This window comes from Mauremys reevesii, linkage group 12 (genome assembly GCF_016161935.1).
Source record: "Mauremys reevesii isolate NIE-2019 linkage group 12, ASM1616193v1, whole genome shotgun sequence".
Classification (NCBI taxonomy): Eukaryota; Metazoa; Chordata; order Testudines; family Geoemydidae; genus Mauremys; species Mauremys reevesii.
Genome location: NC_052634.1, coordinates 39,198,259 through 39,212,678, shown reverse-complemented (window position 1 = coordinate 39,212,678; position 14,420 = coordinate 39,198,259). Strand labels below are relative to the sequence as shown.

Here is a 14,420-nt window from a genome sequence, read left to right as displayed (position 1 = left end):
TATTTTAAGTATTTAACTGCCCCGAAGGGGTGGACCTCTGTTTTTGTCTTTCAGATAATCAAAGAACATTAATGCCAGCTACACAGCATTCAACATACTATGATTTACTGGCAGTCACAATTATGTTCTGTGTTCTGTGTTGTGGTGTTTTGCCAAAAAAATTGTTGTGTTTAATATTTTCATGAGATGGTCTGATTTGACATCAAGCGAAAATGTTGCATTGCAATGCAGATACTTGTTTTGTTCAACTTAGAGTACAAAGTGTTTAGTTATATCAGAAAAATGTGATATACTACAGTCTAATACATTTTCTTAAGTAAGAGAAAGAAACTACATTGGCCAAATCTTTTAATTGAGAATTGTTGTTAAAATTTGCATACTGACAGTCTTTGGAAGCAAGGACATGAAAAGTTAACCCACTCCCCATATTGTACAAGGGATCCTTCTGGCTACCTCAGACTTTTAGCCAGAGGGCTGGGGATGGTGGATAGCTATTGGACTAGAAGTTATATTAAGTGAACTTCTCAAAGTGGGTGTGCTTGTCCTGGCTTGTTCTTCCAAAGTTCTGTAATAAGATTATTTTAGTGAAAGGGTATATGTGGCATACATTGAATGATAATACTTCTGTACTGTATAACAGTACTGTTTATGTGTTCATGGTATGAAAAAGGTGTATAATTGAAGAGTAAAAGTTTCCTTTGTAGGTTAAATGAAGAGAAAAAAAAAAAAAGCCAAGTAGAGAATGGCTAACATGCGCTGGCCCCAGTCAAGGACACCGCTTGGCTGCCTACCAAGGGAAGGGGGGGGGAAAACTGGTTGTTGCAGTTACACGAGATTGGTGTGCAGCGGCCAGCCCACTCTCCTCCTTGGGGAATTTTTGTGAATATTCAGATTGATTTTATTTCGATGTCTACATGTTGTGGTTCTGGATATGTATTTGTTTTAGTTGATGTATTTACCAATTGGGTTAAAGCTTTTCCCTGCAGGAAAGCAGGTGTCAGGACTGTTGTGACATTTTGCTTAAAGATTTTGTGCCACGTTTTGGCATCCCTGTGACTATCAACAGTGATCGTGGAATTCATTTTTACTGGACAGATTGTACAGGAGTTATGTGCAACTCACTGCCCTCACCACCCAGAATCTGCTGGGACAGTGGAACGCCAGACCGGGATTTTAAAGAATAAACTGGCCCAGATTTGTGCTGAAACGAACTTAAGGTGGCCAGATGCCCTTCTTTTGGCACTGAGGTGTATGAGAACCATTCCCAATCGAACGACTGGACTCAGCCCTCATGAAATTTGACAGGACACCCCATGTTGACTACTAACTGCACCCCCGCTGACCCCAGCTCAGATGGACATTCATTTGCTGGATAACATAATGCTTAAATATTGTCAGGCACTAATGAAATGTGTTAAGTCTTTTTATACACAGGTGATGGAAGCACTACCAAAGGATCCTGTGCAACCTTGCCACTCGTTGGAACCAGGAGCCTGGGTCTACATAAAGATCCATCAGCGAAAGACTGCCTTGGCTCCATGCTGGAAAGGCCCTTTCCCAGTCCTGCTGACTACCGACACCGCTGTGAAGTGCCACAAACTGGCTGCTTGGACCCAGGATTCTCACTGCAAAAAGACCCCTCCACATCAGAAGAATTTTCCTATTGATGATTAGCCTATTCTTTCTTCTAGTTCTACTGTGCTTCTGGACAGCGGGGAAAGGGCTCCCTTGACCACTGACAGACCAACTGTGCCTTTAGACTTTTCTAGAAAAGAGCACAGCTATTACAGGGTGATATGTGCTGGAAACCTCTCCCCTGTAGGATGCTAAACCTCGATTGTTTTGGGAAAGAAGAAGACACACTCACTCCACTGACATTGCCAAAGTCCAGGAATTCCTGACTGAAAAGGACACTGAGAACTGACCCTGGTGAAGAAACAAAGAATTACATACTGGCAGGAAGAAATTTGTGGGACCCATGCTTGGGACTGTGGTATTATTTGGATTTTGGGGTTTATTCTACAGGCTGTGCCCTGTGTTTTGGATAAATCCTTCAGTATGTATTTCCCTCCCTAATTGGATTTTGCCTGACATTGCCCTTATCCAGTTTTCTACATACCCAGATTGCTCACAAGGGGCTACCATTAGATAAGCACAACAAAAAGGCCTGGGTTATTTCCTCTGGACAAAAAGGGAATTGACCAGATCCCTGTGGGCTGGGTTATTTCATCTGGCCAATAGTGTAGTAGCCATTTGGACTGTTCTTCCAGGCCAAGAACGTGATAAGAAATTGGGGCAACTACAAAAGGCCACTAGTCTTATTTTTGAAGCTCAGCTATCTTCAGTACAGGCTGGAGTTGCTGAGTTACATGTAATTTCCACCCTTAGTTCTATGACCCAGAAGTTACTGACAGAGATGTTATTGAATATCACTGAGGCTGGGAAGGCATTGCAGTGGGATCTGGACTAGACTTGGCCCACTGCCCTTACAGACGTCAGGAGTACCCTCTGATCTGTGGTCATGAAGACATACTTGGACACTTTCTGGATGGAAGTGTGGACATTCACAGTGCTCCTTCCAAGCATATGGACCGGTTAGGGTGGGTGTGGGCTCCCACATACCGAATCCTGCTGGGTCCATGGGGAGGATGCCTTTGGGACTGTAATTGTTTACCGAGACATCTGGGGAAATTAGACCACCTGGTATCTCCAACTGATTTCTAGACAGTACCCCTAGAATGACACCTGACATTTTGGATGAGAATAGAGAGTCAATGGACATTTTGGCCGTTAGAACCACCACAGCTCAGTGTATCTATAAACTGAAGCTAGGGGAAGTTGTCACTGTTTATGACAATATTTGTTGAGAGGGTGGAGGTCAAGGAACCACCTGACGGGACACCCATTTTTTTTCAACCTAATGATAGCTGTGTATGCATTAATGCCACCACTTTACAAGATATACATATTGATCTTACCACTGCTGCAGGCAATTATATCATTTACTGGCCTGCAGATAGAATGCAGATAGAATATTGTAAGTAGCTCTTGGATTTTAGGTATATTTTGATTGGACTAGAATAATGCCTGATCAGTTTCAAAATTTGCTTTCATTGTTACCAAAGGTTCAAAGAATCTCTGAATTGCAAGGGCAAATTCCCATGCTTTAGAATATATATCAAGATGGAAGGAATGCCTATCATACAGCTTATAGAGTGTTTATTTTATGTACTAGGTATGATGTTTTGTGCTTTGTGTTCGCAATTGTACAACAGCCCCATTATATTATTCCTATGGGATTGTTATTGTTTGTAATGTTGTTAGTTAATTTAGGATTATATTATTGTTGTTGTTGTTGTAAATATTGTAAGAATAGCAATACCTTTCATGTTCATGCTAATTATGCATTGTCATTACGTCCCATGATGGTTGACATGTTTGCTGTGGAATCTGAAGTCCATGGTTTCATGCGAATTGAGATTTGAAATTGTTTGTTGTACTAGAAGTACAAAAGGGGGGAGTGTGGAAGCCAGTAAATAATTAACAAGGTTTTGAAGAGATCTTAATGAATGTTAGTTAGCATGAGTTAGGTTAACTGTGACCCTGGTGACGTGAGGAAGCAAGATAATGTAAGACAGAGTGAATTGTGTGAAAGTTATTACGACCTTGCAATTCAGTCTTGCAGTCTTGTTTTTCTAGTGAGATAGGAGGAAAGCTTATGTATAAACAATATGTATTTGTTGTTTTTTACTGTCTGTATTATTGCTAGAAATTGTCTGTAAAAGGTATAAAGGCTTGCTGTGATTGTTTGAGAGTTGAGAGACCTGTCCAGGACCCTGTGTCCTATGGCACTCTCTCCCTCCATGGTAATTACTGGAGAAATAATAAAGTATTTGATTTTGCTGCATCCAAACAAAAAGTGAGAACTGAGTTTTTCTTCGACATCCCCATGGCGGAGGGGCAGGCGTACCAGCACCTCGGCACGCCGACGGGCTTCCGCGTCCGGCAGACCCCCGAGGACACCATCCAGGAGATCCTGCAGGACGCCGCCAAGATCGACGCATCCCTGCTGGCGCCGTGGCAGAAAATCAACGCCCTCAACACGTTCCTGATCCCCCGCATCGCCTTCGTCCTGAGAGGATCTGCTGTAGCAAAGGTGCCCCTCAACAAGGCGGACAACAACATCCGGCAGCTGGTTAAGAAGTGGCTGTCCCTACCCCAGAGAGCCAGCAACGAGCTCGTATACATCGCTCACCGTCACGGCGGCGCCAACGTCCCCCGCATGGGAGACCTCTGCGACATCGCGGTAATCACGCATGCCTTCCGCCTCCTGACGTGCCCGGACGCCACAGTTAAGAACATTGCGACGACCGCCCTGCGCGCCGCCACCGCGAGGCGAATCGGCAGACCCCCCTCCGACCAAGATGTGGCCACCTTCCTGAGCGGCTCCCTGGATGGAGAATTCGGCCGGTTCAGGGACGACGTCGCCTCGCTGTGGTCCCGCGCCCGCAACGCCACCCGCCGACTGGGAAAGCGACTGGGCTGCCGCTGGGTATGGAGTGAAGATCGGCGAGAGCCAGGAGTCCTGGTACCATGGATCGGGACGGAAGACAACACCATCGTCAGCCCTGGAGCCAGAGGCATGCTAGAGAAGACCCTGAAGGCCGCTGTCCACGCGCTCTACGTGGACACCCTGAAGAAAAAGCCGGACCAGGGCAAGGTTTTCGAGGTCACCAGCAAGTGGGACTCCAGCAACCACTTCCTCCCCTCAGGCAGCTTCATCCGTTTCGCCGACTGGCGGTTCATACACCGCGCCCGGCTGAACTGTGTCCCCCTCAACGGAGCCATCCGCCACGGGAACCCGGACAAACGCTGCCGGAGGTGCGGGTACGCCATGGAGACCTTGCCCCACGTCCTGTGCAGCTGCAGGCCCCACGGCATAGCCTGGCAGCTGCGCCACAACGCCATCCAGGACCGCCTGGTGAAGGCCATCGCCCCGCACCTGGGAGAGATCGCCGTCAACTCCACCATCCCCGACACCGACAGCCTGCTGCGCCCGGACATCGTCGTCACGGATGAGGACCGGGAAAAGATCATCCTTGTCGACATGACGATCCCGTTCGAGAATAGGACCACGACCTTCCGCCAAGCCCGAGCCCGCAGACTCGAAAAGTACGCTCCCCTGGCTGACACCCTGCGAGCAAAGGGCTACGAGGTCTACACCGACGCTCTGATCGTTGGGGCCTTGGGCGCCTGGGACCCCCTTAATGAGCGCGTGCTGCGGACCTGTGGGGTGGGCCGTCGCTACGCGCAGCTCATGAGATGCCTAATGGTCTCGGACGCTATTCGATGGTCCAGATACATTTACACAGAGCACGTCACCAGCCACCGTCAATACCAAGAGTGAGCCGGCGTGGCTTCGCGCACCCATAGGGCTGAAGTGACCTGTAGACTTCCCCTGCTGGACTTTATCCCCTGAGCCCTGAACCAACCAAACTGAACTCTGCCCCGTGAGGGTCATCCTATCATCATTACCCAGTCCGCTCATTTATTCATGCCCACGACTATCCATAACCTGTTTGTATGAGTGATGTACCCTCACTGCTTGCTGGCTGTACCTTGAACTCACCCACCGTATACCCCGCACTGGGGACATGACAGACTGTGTATATGTATATGTATATGCCGTCCAATACCCAAACGCTAACATCCCCCTACAACCTGTATGTTACCCCCAATGACACAATAACTGACGCTTCAAACACTTTTTGTATCGTTTATTTGTAAATATTCTCTAATAAACTTTAAATCTGTTCTTATCAGTTTAATAACTGATCGGTCCTTTATTTGAGGACTGTATGTTAAATTGATTTTTGAAACAAGGGGATGGAATAGGAGCTTGCTCTGTCCACCCCATGCATTGACCTGGTATTGCAGTGTCTCCAGGACCAGTGTCTCTTCTTCGGGGGGAAATTGTCTGGTTAGAAAAGCAGAAAAAGTTTCACTCTAAAGATGCTGATTTGAGAAGATTTTTTTAAAGTAGTTGAAAAATCAGGTCTCTTTAGCACTTTGGTTTCTTCATGACAACATATTGTTAAAATTTATTGGGAATGTTTTCTGAGTCTACAGATATGAGTTTCTTTGTCTTGCTGGAAGATTGTTTTAAAAGCTGAGATTCTTCTGTTTGTTGTGAGTCTTTTCAACAACATGAGGGACGAATGCTTTCCGGACTGAGGGTCTATTTAGGAGATGGTTGGTTGTGGGGGGGGGGGCTGTGTGTGTGTGTGTGGGACACAGATTGGTAATATTTGAGGTCACATGTATATCAATAACTGGTTGAGTTACACAGACTTCTCCCCACCCAGCCTACGTTCCATGTATCTTGACTGAGCCTGCCACCCACCATCCCAGAGCAGAAGCCTGAAGCCTGAGCCCCACCGCACTCCCTCAATTACAGCCCAGGAGGCTGTGGCCACAATAAAAGCCCCTGGTGGCCACATTTGAGAAATGCTGGAGCCTCACAGTAAACAAATCCCAGCAGGTTTGTCACACCCTGTCCCCCACCCTTTCCCCACCCGGGGGATTTCCTGCCCTCTCCCACACAGACCAACCTTCCTGGAAGTTCCCACCCCCTATGTATTTACTGCCCTTTCTCCCCACAAAGGGAACCCGCCAGCAACTCCCTGATAATCCCTCCCTCAACTGGCTCCACCGCAGCCATTTCCCTTCCCTGGCCCCTGGAAGGACGGAATGAGCTGGAGCAAAAAATGGATGTTGCGCTGCAGCCTGTTAGGGCAAAAAAGGCAACTGGGGACATATCAGAACAGGAAATAATTTCACAGCACAATTCCCCCCAGGCTCTTTCCCTGCACACAGATATTCCAGCTTGTCCTGCATGGGACAGAAACATTCAAATCTAGGGCTGTCAATTAATCGCAGTTAACTTACGCAATTAACTTTAAAAAAATCATGATTAATCTGTTTTAATCACACCATTAAACAATAGAATATCAATTTAAATTTATTATATTTTGTTTTTCTACATTTTCAATATATTGATTTCAATTACAACATAGAATACGAAGTGTACAGTGCTCACTATATATAGTTTTATTACAAATATTTACACAAATATTTATCTCTTTATCATTAAAGTGCAACTTGCATATGTAGATTTTGTTGTTGTTGTTGCATAAGTGGACTCAAAAAGAAAACAATGTAAAACTTTAGAGTCCAGTCAGTCCTACTTCTTGTTCAGCCAATCGCTAAGACAAACAAGTTTGTTTACATTTACTAGAGCTAATGCTGCCCGTGTCTTATATACGTCACCTAAAAGTGAGAACAGGCTCTCTCGTGGCACTTTTGTAGCCAGTGTTGAAAGATATTAACGTGCCAGATATGCTAACATCCATATGCCTTCATACTTCAACCACCATTCCAGAGGACATGCTTCCATGCTGATAACGCTCGTTAAAAAAATGTGTTGTGACTGAAGACCTTGATGAAGAACTGTATGTCTCCTGCTCCATGGTTTTATCTGCATTCTGCCATATATTTCGTTTTATGGCAGTCTTGGGTGATGACACATGTTGACGCATGTTGTTCACTTTAAGAACACTTTCAATGCAAATTTGACAAAACACAAAGAAAGTATAACGTGAGATTTCTAGAGATAGCTACAGCGCTTGAGCCAAGGTTTAAGAATCTGAAGAGCCTTCCAAAATCCAAGAGGGACGAGGTGTGAAACATGTTGGCAGAAGTCCTCAAAGAGCAACACTCTGATGCAGACACTACAGAACCTGAACCACTAGACAGGAAAATCAACCTTCGGTTGGTGGCATCTGACTCAGATGAGGAATATGAAGGTACTTTGGCTTGTTATCGAGCAGTACCTGTCATCAGCATGGAAGCATGTCCCTGGCCTCTGATTGCTAGAAGCTGGGAGGGGAGAACAGGGGCTAGATCTCTCCATGGCCGCCTGGTCTGGTCACTCCCTCTGAAGCCCATAGCCAGGGCCAGCCTTAGGGGTGGGTGCCACCAGGGAATTGCCCAGGGGTACCATGGTCAAGGGCGGTGCTGTACGGTGGCAGAGAGGTGTGTGCTGCCGGTGTAAAGTCAGAAACTGCTCCCGGCTGGCAGGGGAGTGCTGCTCGGGGTGGTGCCCAGATTTCTCCCTGCTCCCTCCCGGCATAGAAACATGGGGGGAGGGAGGGGAAGAGAAGGGGGAGATAGTGGTGATGAGCAGATACTGCTCCCCCCAATGTTCCTCCGTGCCCCCCAGGGGGCCATGAGGGGGGAGCAAGGAGCAACATCAGGGCTCCCAGCATCCAGGTCACCTTCCCCACCACTTGGGCTGCATAAGGGGAGGACAGAGAGCAGCAGCCCAGGTGGGGAAGGTAACCTGGAGGCAGGGAGCCCTAATGTCGCTCCTTGCTCCCCCTCTCACAGCCCCCTAGCGATGTGCAGAGGAGCAGTGTTCAGGGGCGGCGGGGGGAGCGAACAGCAATGCCAGCTACTCCATGCATCCAGGTCAGTTTCCCAAGTGGGCACAGGAGGGGTGCAGGGGTTAGGGAAAAGGGGGCACAGTGCAGGGATTACAGGTGCGGGAGGAGGCAGGGGTTAGGGGTGCAGGGGTTAGGGGAACTGGAGGGGGCACATGGTTAGGGGTGCAGAGGTTAGGAGGCAGGGTGAGGGTGCAGGAGGGGGGTGCAGGGTTGGGGGGTAGGGGTGCCAGAGGTCACAGGTTTAGGGTTTGGGGGGCACAGGGTTAGGGGTGTAGGGGGCACAGGGTTAGGGGTGAGGGACATAAGGGTTCTGGAGGGGGTGCAGGGTTAGGGGCACCAGAGGTTGGGGATGTAGGGGTTAGGGGTGCTGGAGGGAGTGCAGGGGAGCACAGGGTTAGGGGTGCAGAGGGGGGCACAGGGTTGGGGCGTGGGGGAGGACGCAGGGTGAACAGTGCAGGGTTAGAAGCACAGGAAGGGGCACGGGGCTCTCCTGTAGCCCAACCCCACAGGAGACTGACCCCATGTTTAAAGAACAAACCTCTATACTAAGGGCTGCAATATCCACTGGGGTGAGACAAACGGCACCAGTTCCTTGCTGCCCAGCCTGTGAGAGCTCTGACTGTGCGTCTATGAAGGGAACAGCGAATGGAAGTTAAGTGGCTCCGGTTCGCGCTCTGTTAGAGTCCCACCGGGAACAGTGAGCAGAAGTTAAGTTGCCTCCTGTTCTATAACTGATGGGTGGGGGGGCAGCAGGGATTAGGGGCATGGAGAACGGGGGTGCCTGACAGGCGTTGGGCTGCGGGGTTCCCTGCTGCGGGGTTCCCTGCTGTAGCTCCGCAGACTGGAGCCTGCTCCTCCTGTGCAGGGCCAGCTCCAGCTTTTCTGCCACCCCAAGCAGGAGGGGGGAAAAGGACAAGCTGTGGCTCTTTGGTGGCAGCTCAACCACACTGCTGCTTCTGTGGCAGTTCGGCGGCGAGTCCTCCCTCCCTTCCTCTTTGGCAGCAATTCGGCGGCAGCTCAAAGACTAAGACAGGGAATGAGGGACCCGCCGCCGAATTTCCGCCCAGGACCCAGCCGTGCTGCCCCGATACCGGACGGGCCCCCCCTTTGAATTGGCCGCTCCAAGCACCTGCTTGCTACACTGGTGGCTGGAGCCAGCCCTGCTCCCGTGACAAGCAGGGGCTGGTGCAGAGCGTGGCAGGGCAGGGAGATGACATCTCCCCTAAGGGCGGGGCCTTTTCACAGCAAGGGCAGCACCTCCCCGCAGCAGCACAGACCCCACCTGCTCCTCCTGCTTTCTCCTGACACCAGCACCACCCTTCCCAGCACCGCCTCATGGCAGCATCTGCTTCTGGACTCGCACCAGAAATGGGAAGTCTGGGCCGGGCCTGGCAGCAGCTATCAGGAAATGGAAGCAGGAGACACGACCACTCCCATGGTGCTGTGGGGCCCGTCCTGGCTGGGGGGTGATGGAGGCAGTGGACACTACCACTCCCATGGTGCCGTAGGGGTTTCAGGTGGGGTGCCCCCCCACCACCAGGGTTGGGCTCCAGGGAAGGTTTGGCCGCTTAAGGGACTGGGTGTGTGGGCGGGGGTTTGCTTGGAGGAGGTTTGAGGACCAATAGCGAAGGGGAAGTTGGACACTGGCCAGAATACCAGGAGACAAGGCAGGTGAGGTGATACCTGTTACTGGCCCAGCTTTGGAGCCACACAGGGTCTTCTTCATGCAGGGGAAAGGTGCTCAGAGCATCACAGTTCAATAGAAGGTGGAACGCTCTGCCCCGAACACCAGACTTTCCCCTACTGCCTGGACCGGGGGGGGGGGGGCTGTCCCCATTCTCCTGTAAACAGCCTGTGAAAGTAGAATAAATTATATTGTAAAAATAAGAATGGATTAAAGAAATGTTGTATGTACCTTTAAGATGAAATAAGAAATGTTGAAATACAGGTGCCAGGAAAAGAAACATTAGGCATAAACAATGGTGCTAATGGCAAAACATTAACAGAAGATGGGTAGTATTTAGTAAGGGAATAAAATATGCATGCCTAACCCAGGTAAACTTATCTGATTCTGCCTCCTTTGTTATCTTGTTAAGTTCTCATCCTTTTATCTGTATAAATAAGATAGTTTGTGTCTTGCATGGGGCTCACATTATCTGGGTGTTATTAGCAGAAGCGCTGTGCTAATAAAACAGAGTGGTCTGACAAACTGTGAGTCCTGAGTCTAACTTTGACAATTTGGAGGGTCCACCGAGATGGCAACCGTCTTCACTGGGGCTGTGTGATTCCTGACTGTTTTTGTAGGACGACCGTGGAAGCCGGCACCTGGGCATTTGGCCTGAGCGGTCCTCCACCAGAACGGAAAGGTGCACGACCACAGTGAAGTCTACGCCATTGAACCTGTTGGTTCCCACTCTGTTCTGGTAGGGATCCCGGGATCTGACATCAGGAATCTGGTCAGGTAATTATTTCTGTGTTTTGTCCGGACTGAGGACTGTCCTGTCTCTGTGTCTATCCGTCTTCCTGTGGAGTGTTTGAGTCTGGGTGCCATCTCCGTCCGGGGATCGGCCAACCAAGGGGTTCCTGTCCCTGCGGTCTGAGTGAGTGGAATCTGCACAATTGCAGCCGCACCACACTTTGGGTAAATCCCTGGGTGTGAAAGCAAGGGCAATTGAGGCAGTAGCCTGTGGGCTCCTTTTGTATGTTGCACTGGGCATTGCTCTCACGAACCCGAATTTCCTTCTTGTGCGATTGGTGTGTGAAGTCCTCCTGTATGGGTAACCAGACGTCTAAGTCGGGACAGTTCCCTAAACGAACGCCGGCTCATTTTATGTATTTAGGATGGGTCCAGACTCCTGTAAGAAGGGTCCGGACTCCTGTAAATTTCTGGAAAAATGGTCTAGGCTAACTCAGGGGGATCCCAAAACTCAGTGGCCACTGTTAAAATCTTGGAACAAAGACCGAGTGGACGTCTTAAAGGACAAACTCGGCCAACCTAAAACTAAATTGGCTAAAGAAGAGGTTAATTGTTTCATTCAGTGGTGGGAAGAGGCAAATCGTAGCTGGACAAAATCAAAAACTCGCCTCTCTCAAATATTCAAATAATAAGTTGAAAGCTTTATTAAAAGCCTCCTCTCCCACCACCAGACCGAGCGCTCCCCTTTACCCCGTTCTCAAAAACCCACCCTGGATCGATCCAACCCCCTTAATACTCCCATCTCATTGTAAAAAGGACAAAAAGCCCCTTGTTCTGTTCCCCTTTGTTGTCTGCCTCAAAAACTGATTCTTTAGTGTTCCACTAGCAATTCAGCAAGGGGGGGGGCGCTCCTCAACTAGCCCCCACCCTTCCTGGTCCCTTTCCTTGAACATTTATTTCAAAATTGTGAAGTGACCACAATATCACTCACAAACGGTTCATTTGCAGGGGGGGGGGGGAAAGAGCAGGATCGGGCTCAGAAAAGCAGGCAAGCAACAGATAAAGAAACTGAAAAACAGGTTGGAAGCCCTAAGGGCATAGTGTAAGGAGTAAGAAAAGCAGTAAGTGCAGGCATGAACCCCTGGAACAATACTTAAAATGGTGAAATCTGAGGTGATAAAGGTGTTATTTTGGGAGATAAACAAGTGATTTATGGAAAGAGAGTGAAAAGTTAACTCTCACAAAGGCTGGAGAGAATTAAGCAGTTAAACTTTGTGACAATGTTAAAAAGGACCATGTTAAAGAGAGAATTCTTGGTTTCTTTGCAGCCATTCTGAAGGGAAAATGGGCCCTTTTCCAAAAGAGTGCCTGTAAATAATCCAAATATATATAGAGCTATGTAAAAAAAAAAAAAGTGTAAAGGAATGTTAAGGAAAAGAAAATGTGTATGTATCTATTTGTCTGTGAAAATATGTAAAGTTCTAAAAATCTAAACGAGCACATCTGGTTTGTAAAACTCCTGTTTTGTAGGTGTAAGATAAATTGGTTTTGTTTTTGTTTTTAATGCCACTAAAAATTCATTTGACTCTTAATTCAAAGTTGCAAAACTGACAGACCTTTTTGCAAGACACAGGTAATTAGTGTTGTTTGGCTTTGGGATTTAGCATTTAACCCTTAAGGGGTTAAAAATTTTTAAATAAAACGAAGTCATGGCTGCAATAGGGCAGTCAAAATCAGGAGAATAGGAGAGATTCTGGAGTCTTTTGTTTGATTGGTTGTTGGTGTTTTTTTTTTTTTGTAACAATAGCAGATAAGAGCTGTAGTGAAAGAAAAAAAATTTAACAGTGCCCTCTGAAGCAACAGCAGAGGTGAGGTGCATAAAACAAAAAGAAGCAATGTTAAAAATACTGAGCCTTAAAATGGCTCTGTGTAATCAGACTGTCACTTTTGATAAGGGTACATGAAAACTCTGTAAGAAAAAAAAGAAACAGTTACATTATATGTAAAAATTGATATGGCTAATGTTTAAAAAAAAAAGTTGTAGTATAGAAGGACTGTGCTTTTTCCCTAGGACATGTGCAGTGTATATTGTAAAAAGGGGTAAAAGAAATACAAATGAAATATGCTACTGAATTAAAATCCTATTAGGGCTCCAAAAAGAGCCGCAATAGACTGTTTTCTTTTTCACATCTGTGTGTGTTTTGTAAGCAGGAGTTGAAAGTGGAAAGAAATCAAAACTCTGGTGGAAGTTGATTGTGTCCCTTTTAAGACAGAGTCTCTGAGCTCTGCTGATGGCTTTGAATCCAAAAGCCAAGCCTGTGTTGAAGCAAATTACCTAACTGATAAAGGAAGGTGAAAACTGCCAGCACAAAAGAAATTGCCTAAATAAAAGACATGGTATAACAAGATCCCTTTAAGAGATTTGACGCTAAATGTTATTGTTAATATTAAACATTGAAATAAATTTAATGTTAGTAAGTACCCCTGTAACAACGTATAGTGTGTATGATTTTTGGAAAAATCCTTTAAGGTAATATGGTAATGATGCTTCTCAGCTATTACCTGTGAATAAACTTAAAGCTTAACACAGCAGGAAAAACATTACAAACTTGGTCTGCTATATAAGAAGAAAAACTTGAGGTACACCACCTCATGAATTTAATAACTAATCAGTGAAATAATTTCCCCATAACCCTTAAAGTAAAATCCATTAAAACCTGGCCTGCCTATTAAAAAAAAAAAAAACACAGGAAAATATGGGGGTAATTCCTCTGTTTTGCCTGCAATCAGCAAGGGTATTTGTAAAAGAAAGGAATCTTTTAAGCAACAATCAATGCCACCCTGAAAGGGGTAGAAAAATGTTATTTTTGTCTTTCAGAAAATCAGAAAAAGCTAATACCAGCTACAGAACAACCTATCACAAAAACAAATAAAAGTTTTAAAAAAAACCATACTGCAATAGCTATGGAATGTACTAAAATGCAGATATTTAGAACATAAGATGTTTTGGGTAATATCAGAGAATATTAAGGTTTTAATACATCTGTTAAAGCAAAGAAACAGATAATTGTTTAATACCTATCAATATAACTGGATGCAGTATGACTCCAGTACGGTAAGACAAAATTTGTTAAGTGAAGAAATTGTTGTTAAAATTGCACACCCCAACAGGCTCTGGAAGCAAAGATATGGACAGTTAACCCACTCCACAGATTGCACCTGGGATCCTTCTGGCTACCTCAGACCTCAAGCCAGTGGGCTGGGGAGGAAGGGAAACTATTGGACACTAGAGGTTGTACCAAGTGGACTCCTCAAAAGTGGGTATGCTTATCCATGCCTGTTGCTCCAAAGCCCTGTAGTAAAGACATCTCACTAGGATCTTCTATGTGGGATAAAATTAATAATTAGACCAAAGTATTGTATAACGGGCAATGTGTGTGTTAATTCTTGGAAAGAAGTGTTTTAAAAGGATAGAAGTGTTAGCAACCCATCAGTAGACA

General features: G+C 46.7%; 1 non-coding gene across 1 annotated transcript; it reads left to right on the top strand.

Annotated features, from left to right (window-relative positions):
* Nucleotides 1–5,772: 5,772 nt before the first annotated feature.
* LOC120376437 lies at nucleotides 5,773–5,962 on the top strand. Its single transcript, XR_005587315.1, has one exon. It is a non-coding gene; the product is annotated as a U2 spliceosomal RNA (small nuclear RNA).
* The last annotated feature ends 8,458 nt before the right edge of the window (nucleotides 5,963–14,420 follow it).